We start from the raw sequence: 8,149 nt of genomic DNA, 5'->3' as shown, positions 1-8,149 counted from the left end.
ATATATAATCTTTTAAGTGTTTTTCTAGAAGAAAAGAAGATTTGGTCTTGTTTGTTAATCCAATCTATCTCTTGTTTTATATTTGCTATGGTTAGATAATTAACATTTAGAGTGATTATTGATGTAGTTGAATTAATACCTACCATATTATTTAAAGTTTTCGATTCATTGCCCTTGTTTTTCATTTCTTTGTAAAATTATTGACAGATGATAATCGCATATCCTTATAGGGTGCAATGTGCTCTTTCAGGATATTTACACATTGATCAACTCAGGATTCTTAGGTTATGTTTCATTTTCTTCACTTATCATTTGCCTATGATGGGAATGTTCAAACTTCTCTCTTCTAGATATTTTGAATTACCCAATATAGTATTGTTTACTATAATCATACATCTGTATAGTAGAAAAAGAGGAACTTGGCTATTGTGAATAATACTATAATAAATATAAGGGTTCACATTTCTTTGACAATTAGATATATATACAACTATGAGATTAGTGAATACGATATTTTTAATTTTCTGATGAACTTTCATGTGTTTTCTTTAATGACTCTACTAACATATTTCAAGTAACAGTGTACCAGTGTTCCCTTTTCCTCATTAGAACTTGTTATCTTTACTGTTCTTTGAGAAATGACTAATCAAGTCATTTGTCCATTTCTAACTAAGCTGTTTGTTTTCTTATTATTGGGTTACATTCTTCATATTTTAAATATCAACTCCTTATCAGATGTATGGATCATAAATATTGTATCACATTCTGTGAGTTGTCTTTTCACTTTGTAATTTGTTTCTTTGGCCTATGCAGGTACTTAGTGTGATATGATCCCATTGAAATAAATTTTATTTTGTTTCTTGATGTCTTATTCCAAAAATGTGTGCCAAAAATAATTCCCACACATTTCCCCAGTTTTTTTTTTCTGGTAATTTCATATTTTCTTTTTGGGCGGGGGGTGTACTGGGGATTGAATCAGGGGCATTAAACCACTGAGCCACAACCTCAGCCCTATTTTTTATTTTATTTAGACACAGGGTCTCACTGAGTTGCTTAGCACCTCGCTGTTGCTGAGGCTGGCTTTGAACTCACAATCCTCCTGCCTCAGCCTCCTGAGCTGCTGGGTTTATAAGCATGCACCACTGGGCCTGGCATATTTTCTACTCTTAACTATGAGAAATTGGTCCATTTTGGGTTGATTTTTCTAAATGCAAGACATACGGATTTAGTCTCATTCTCTGTTCTATATGTCTTCCATTTTTCTACCTTTCCTGGTTTTAATTAGGCATTTTCTGTGATTCTATTTTCTTTTTTTCTAATTATATCAATCATATATATTTTTTTAATTTTTTCTTTAATTTTTAATGTTTGCCCTGCAGTTTGTCATGTACACTAATAACTAATCCAAGTTCACTTTGAAATAACTGTAACTCTATACTACTTTGTTCAGATTTCAATGCCTTAAAGTGTTGCTAATTCATTCTTCTAATCACTTGTATCACTGTTGTCATTCATCTTAATTATTCATAAGATATATGTTGACTTAATTGTTGCTATTAGTATTTTGAATAAACAATTTTCTGCTAGCTTAGGAATGTCAAAATTTCTCTTTTATCTTTATTTTTTTCCTTTTTCTAATGATCTTCTATTCATTATGTAGATCTGAATTTCTAATCTATATTATTTTCCTCCTCCAAGAACTCCTTTTAACATTCCTTGCAAGGCAGATCTATTAACAAGAAAAAAATTTGTTTTTGTTTGAGGAAGATTTTCATTTGTCCTTCACTTTTAAAAGCCAATTTCACCTGATGCAGAATTCTCAGTTGGTGGTTATTTTCTCTCATCACTAAACATTTCAGTTCACTCTTTTCTTGCTTGCATGATTTCTGTGAGGTCATATGTATTTCTTATCTTTGTTCCTCTCTAGGTAGGCCATTTTCTTCCTCTGCAACTTCTTTCCAGTTTCTTTCTTTTTCTATCTAATTGTTTGCTCCTGGAATATGATAATACTTAGCTGTAGAGTTTTTTTTTTCTTTTTGACATTTATCCTTCTTGATGTTTTTAAGGCTTCCTGGGTCTGATATTAATTTTTGAAAAATTTTTGGTCATCATTATTGCTACAAATATTTGTTCTTTTCCTTTTTCTCTTTCTTTTCCTTCATGATACCATTATTTTAGTTGTTTCAGAGTTATTTGATATTCTGTTCTGGTTACACATGTTTTATTCCTTGTTTTTCATTTTTGGAAGTTGATGTAGACATATCCTCAAACTAATTCTTTCCTCAAGTGTGTGTAGTTACTAATGAGCCCATTAAGAGCATTATTAATTTCTCTTGTAGTGTTTTAGATCTCGTGTTTCTTTTGGATTCTTTCTTCAACATCTTCCTTTTTTCTTTACATCGCCCATCCATTCTTGCATGTTGTGTATTTTTTTCCATTAGAGCTTTTTAGCATATCAATCACAGTTACTTTAAATTTTTACATTAAATTCTAGCATTCCTTCTATATATAAATCTTGTTTGATGCTTTCTCTGTCTTTTCAAACTTTTTTTTTGTTTTTGCCTTTTAGTATGCATTGTAATTTTTGTTGAAACTGAGATATGATGTAGATGGTAAAAGAAACTGATAAATATGGCATTTGTGTTGCAATGGTAAAGTGTGAAGGGAATTTTTCTCTGATCTGACTCTCACAAGACAACTACTAGTAAAACTCAAAAAAGTGCCACTACTAAAACTGAAAAGTTTTGAATGTCAGACTTGTCCACACTGAGTATGTAGCAATTTATCAATTATAGTTTTGGTTTTCCTACCCTGGTATTAGTTCCTACAGTTTTCTGCTAATGTGTTCTCTCTTTTTTTTTTCTCCAATAAGTTGTGATGTTTTGTATCTGCCTGTCTGTCTCTCCAACTTGGGGAGGAGTAACTTTCCCTATAACATCAGTTCCTTAACAAAGCAAAGAATTTTTGCTGATTTTCAGTTTGTTCAACTTTTTAGTTATTAGAAGGAAGTAATGACTTCCAATCACCTCATAAGCCAGATGAGGTCCTCATTTTTTTTAATTTGAATTAACTTTTAGGTATTAGGTTTTAAGGTATCTTTAAACATTCTAGAAACTAGACCCTTGTGAGATATATCATTTCCAAATATTTTTTCTCATTCTATAGGTTGTGTTTTCATTTTCTTATTTGAGCCCTTTGATGAACCGAAGTTTTTCCTTTAAATGATGTACAACTCATCTTATTTGTTCTTTTGTTGATTTTTTCTTTTTGTGTTACAAGATTTAATTGTCAAGAGAAATGTCATAAGATTTCTTCAGCTCCAGTATGGAGGTCATTGATTTAGTTTGAGTTAATTTTCATACATAGTGTGTGTAAGAGTTCAGATTCGTTCATTAGTATGTCTTTATCCATTTGTCACACCATTGTTTGTTGACCTAATATTATTTTTTCACTAAATGGTATCCTTGTGGAAAATCAATTATTCAATAAATGTATGACTATATTTTTTGGAGTCTCAGTTTTACTCCACTTATCTGTACTTCTATCCTTTACTAGACCACAATTTTCATTACTAAAGCTGTGTAGTAGGTTTTTCTGTTTGAAGATTGTTTTAGTTATTGGAGGATTCTTTCTATTTCATATTAATACTAAGGTCAGCACTACATTTATGTAGAGAAATCATGGAATCCTGATAAGGATTGCTTTGAATTTGTAGGTTGTTTTTCATACATTTTTATCTTAATATTTTAAGTCCTCAATTCAATGAATACCCAATACATTTCTTTTTATTTAGGTCTTCTTAAATTTCTTTGATAAGTATAATATCATTTTTAGTGTAGAAATATTGAAATGCCTTCTTCATATTTATCCCTAAGTAATTTATTAATTTATATGCTATTAAAATTGGGATTTTTTTTCTTAATTTCTGAATAGTTTGTTATATATGATAGATTTTATAAACTCTTAGGCACCAGAATCTGGTGGAGACATCTTTGTTCATAGGACAGACCCAAGTTTTGTCCACATCAGTTTCAGATCTGGAAGAAGTCTGGGGTACACCCACTCTTCTCCAGAGACTGTGCAGGTCCCTGTGGCTGTGAGACTCTGATGTAACCCACATTAGCATCAGTATTGGTGGCAAAGGGACTGCCTTCACCAACACTACCCCAACTTCAAGCAGCATAGCATGGTGCCAGACCCATTTCACTGAGTGTAGGATAGGATAGTAAGCACTACTCTGCTGGACTGGTGAAAAGTAACATTAGACAACAGCCCCCAAGGCCTCCATCCCCAGGCCTACTTGCCAACAATGCCTCTGGGATAACTCTAGTGCCAGGAGAAATCACATGGCCACAGTCTATTGAACTATTCCAGCTAACATTGTCTGTGGCTGATTGCAGTGATCTTGGACCACCAGCCCCCCTAAGCAATAGGCATCCCATGCACATGTGTGTGGGCCTGGTTGCTAATCCAGTATGTATCTGGTCTTAGCAGGCTTTGGCCTAAGGCTGTGACACAGCTTGTAGGCATTGGTAGCCACAGGTATATCACAGAACTTCAGGATGGTCTGTCCGTGGTGACTTTGTTCACAGCAGTGCAGGGTCTGGATGATGGAGGAGGCTCTTTGGACTACAGAGGCTCTAGGAAGAGGCTTGTGCAGACTTACTATTCTTGCTAGGTAGTCTCTTCTTTCTTTCTGCAGAATACATCAATAGTGTATTAGGGGCAAACTTTGGCTTGGATTGCCCTTAGTACTTAGTGGTAACAACATATTAACCATAGACTATGGTAAATCTAAATGTGGGTGTCATCTGGCCTTGAAAGAGTGGAAGTTATTATACTCAAAGGAAATAAGCAGCCTTCTTAGTATTTCTGGAAAAAACAGATATTAACAATTGCCGCGACCCCTCGCCGGCAAGGGAAAACACGACACAGGGTTCTTCTTTCAGCAGTTTATTCAGGCCTTGATTCATGTATCATCTTCTAGCGACCCGTTGCCGAGCGCCCAAGCACAGCCTAATAAAGCCTCCAGCATACCAATCCTAAACTGCCACGTGGACCTTTCTCATAGGGTGGTAAGGGATTGCGTGCCAATTCTCCATATTAGGAGTTGTTTATCACAGGCCACAGTGGAAGCCGGCGCCATCTTCTAATGGCGGCCACGGTCCAATTAGAACGGCTCACCACAAACAATGCCAGATTAAATTGTCAACAAAAACAATATAAGTATTGATTTTTGCGTAATATTATATCTAAATTGGTATAGTTCAAATTTTATTGGTATAAACAAAATATTCACTGAAATCCATATAATAATCGGAAAAAAAAACATGTTTATATTTGTTATTGAAACCCTCTAGTGAAATTTTCTTTTCTGCTTTTGTATTTTTTTAACTCTGGAATTCCCATTTCATTACTCTTTACACTTACTATCTATCTTGAGACATCATTCTCTTGGTTTCCTTTAGTTCTTTATCCACACTTTATTTAAACAATTTGAGCATATTTAAGACAGTTGATTTAAAATTTTTGCCAGGAATTCTAATGCCTGAACTTCCTCAAAGCACGTTTCTATTAATTTATATTTTTTGTGTGAATGAACCATACTTTAGTTTTTTTCTTTGTCATAGATTTTTCATTGAAAACTGGACATTTGTGTATTGTAAAATGACAACTGTAGAAGTACAATTTTTATCCCTTCACGGTTTGTTTTGCTGCCTGTAACAGATTATTATTGTCTCCTTATTTAGTAACTTTTAAAACTCTTTTTGTAAAGTTTGAATTTTTAATGTGTGTCCCTGAAGTCTTTGTTCTGTAACTTTTGTGGTCAGTTAATGTTTGAACAGAGTGAACTTAAGTGCCTGGAGCCAAGAAAAATAAATAGGAAATAAAATACTTTGTTAGCGTCAGCAGATTATCTTTGTGTTGTGGCACTCAATAAGGAGTTAACCAAGTTATTCACAACTCTGCCTTAGTTTTCCCTTTCTATTTGTGCAGGAAGTAGGATGACCAGAAGCAAAAGCTTGACGTCTTCTCTTCTTATTCCTTTTATGAGTATATGTCTGTCCTTTTATGAGTATATGTCTCACCCTGTGCATAGTCATGGCTTTCTGAATTCCCCAGCATACATAGAATCTTTAAAGTCCTTTATTTTCATATGTATCTCCTTTCCCAATATGTACTTTCCCTGGCTTCTTGATCTATGCTTGTCCCATATACGTTCTTTGCTCTATATTACAGCAATCAGTGTTTTTCCTCTGAATGCTTTCAGGAAAAGCCAGCAAACAAGCTGCTCAAACCCTGGACATGTTCCAATTTGGGCAAAACAAAAGAAACCTTTCTGCCAGTCTTTACAGAAGCTGCTAGACGGATTGCAATCCACAACTAAATTCTTTGAGAATAAAGTTTGTATTGCTGTTTCTGGAGCTAAGAATATTCACTAAGGATAAAGTACAAGTTGCTTCATCACTACTCTGTAGATCTGCTGTGTGGCTGATAGTAAACAGGCTATTTGAAATATCTCAGCACTCTCTCGTCCTCACACACAGTAATAGCTTCTTTTCACCAAGTCTAACCCTGATTGTTGTAGTTTTTAACATGATTCCAGAATTCAGTAAAGATTGATTCAGGAGGCTGAGGTTGTAGCTCAGTGGTAGAGTGCTTGCCTAGCATGTGTGAGGCAGTGGATTCGATCCTTAAAAGCATGTAAAAATAAATAAAATAAAGGTGTTATGTCCATGTACAACTAAAAATATGTTTAAAACAGATTAATTCAGGCCAGGCATGGTGAAGCATGCCTATAATCTCAATGACTTGGGAGGCTGAGTCAGCAGGACCACAAGTTGGAGTCCAGCCTCAGAAATTTAGTGAGCTCTCAGCAAATTAGTGAGACCCTGTCTAAAAACAAACAAACAAACAAACAAACAAACAAAAATGATCGGGGATGTAGCTCAGTGTTCAAACACCTCTGTAATTAATACTCAGTGACAAAACAAGAATTGTTATAAATTAAACCAAAAAAAGACTGGACATGATAGTTCAGTTTTACTAGCTCATTAGTTGCATTCTGGGGATAGGGAATGAGGAATAGAGTCCCCTACTCTTCTATTTTTGTGGTTACACCTTTCTAAGGTGTCCTTTACCCACAGTAATATTTAATAGGACACTAAGCAACTTTCATTCTTCTTTGTAAAATTGACATGCAAGAAAGAAACTTATAGCCAATCTTAATAAACCAATAGTCAGTTGTTACTCTGAGAGCTAGAAGAGAATTTTCTCATTTAATTATCAAGGGGAAAACAATGAGAAGTAGTAGTTCCATTTTACAGATTAAACGACTCTCAGAGAAGCAAAATTATTTCCAAAGTCTGAGATGTACCATTCTCCAAAAATCTGTTGTTAAATGCTGTATTATAATGTGCTATGCCAAAAATATCTTTTTTTATTCATTAGGGAACAATGCAGGACAAAAGAATCTTAAATAGGAAAGGAATTTTCTATGATTTTTTTCATCATTTTTTCCTGTATATGGATTTGAGATCAAGAGGCTAGATAACCTCTGCATCTAATTCGGTATTCTTTGTGTTTTCTATCAAGTTTGAATTTCTAAAATGTTATCACAGGAAAAGACAATAAAAATTTACTACCAATATTTTGTTATAAATTAAGAAATATTTCTTTTAGTACTAGCCCTTGTAAAGCTAAGTGTGCTGACTTAAATATTCATTTTTTTCTATTAACTGGTTAATAGTACAGTGAAAGAAAAAGAAAAAAATAATGTAAAGTAGAACAAAAACCTAACCAAAACTGGGACCTATAACATACCTGTGGCTACCAATGCCTACAAGCTGTGTCACAGCCTTAGGCCAAAGCCTGCTAAGACCAGATACATACTGGATTAGCAACCAGGCCCACACACATGTGCATGGGATGCCTATTGCTGAGGGGGGCTGGTGGTCCAAGATCACTGCAATCAGCCACAGACAATGTTAGCTGGAATAGTTCAATAGACTGTGGCCATGTGATTTCTCCTGGCACTAGAGTTATCCCAGAGGCATTGTTGGCAAGTAGGCCTGGGGATGGAGGCCTTGGGGGCTGTTGTCTAATGTTACTTTTCACCAGTCCAGCAGAGTAGTGCTTACTATCCTAT

This window comes from Marmota marmota, unplaced genomic scaffold (assembly GCF_001458135.2).
Source record: "Marmota marmota marmota unplaced genomic scaffold, marMar, whole genome shotgun sequence".
Lineage (NCBI taxonomy): Eukaryota > Metazoa > Chordata > Mammalia > Rodentia > Sciuridae > Marmota > Marmota marmota.
This window is presented reverse-complemented; position numbering follows the sequence as displayed.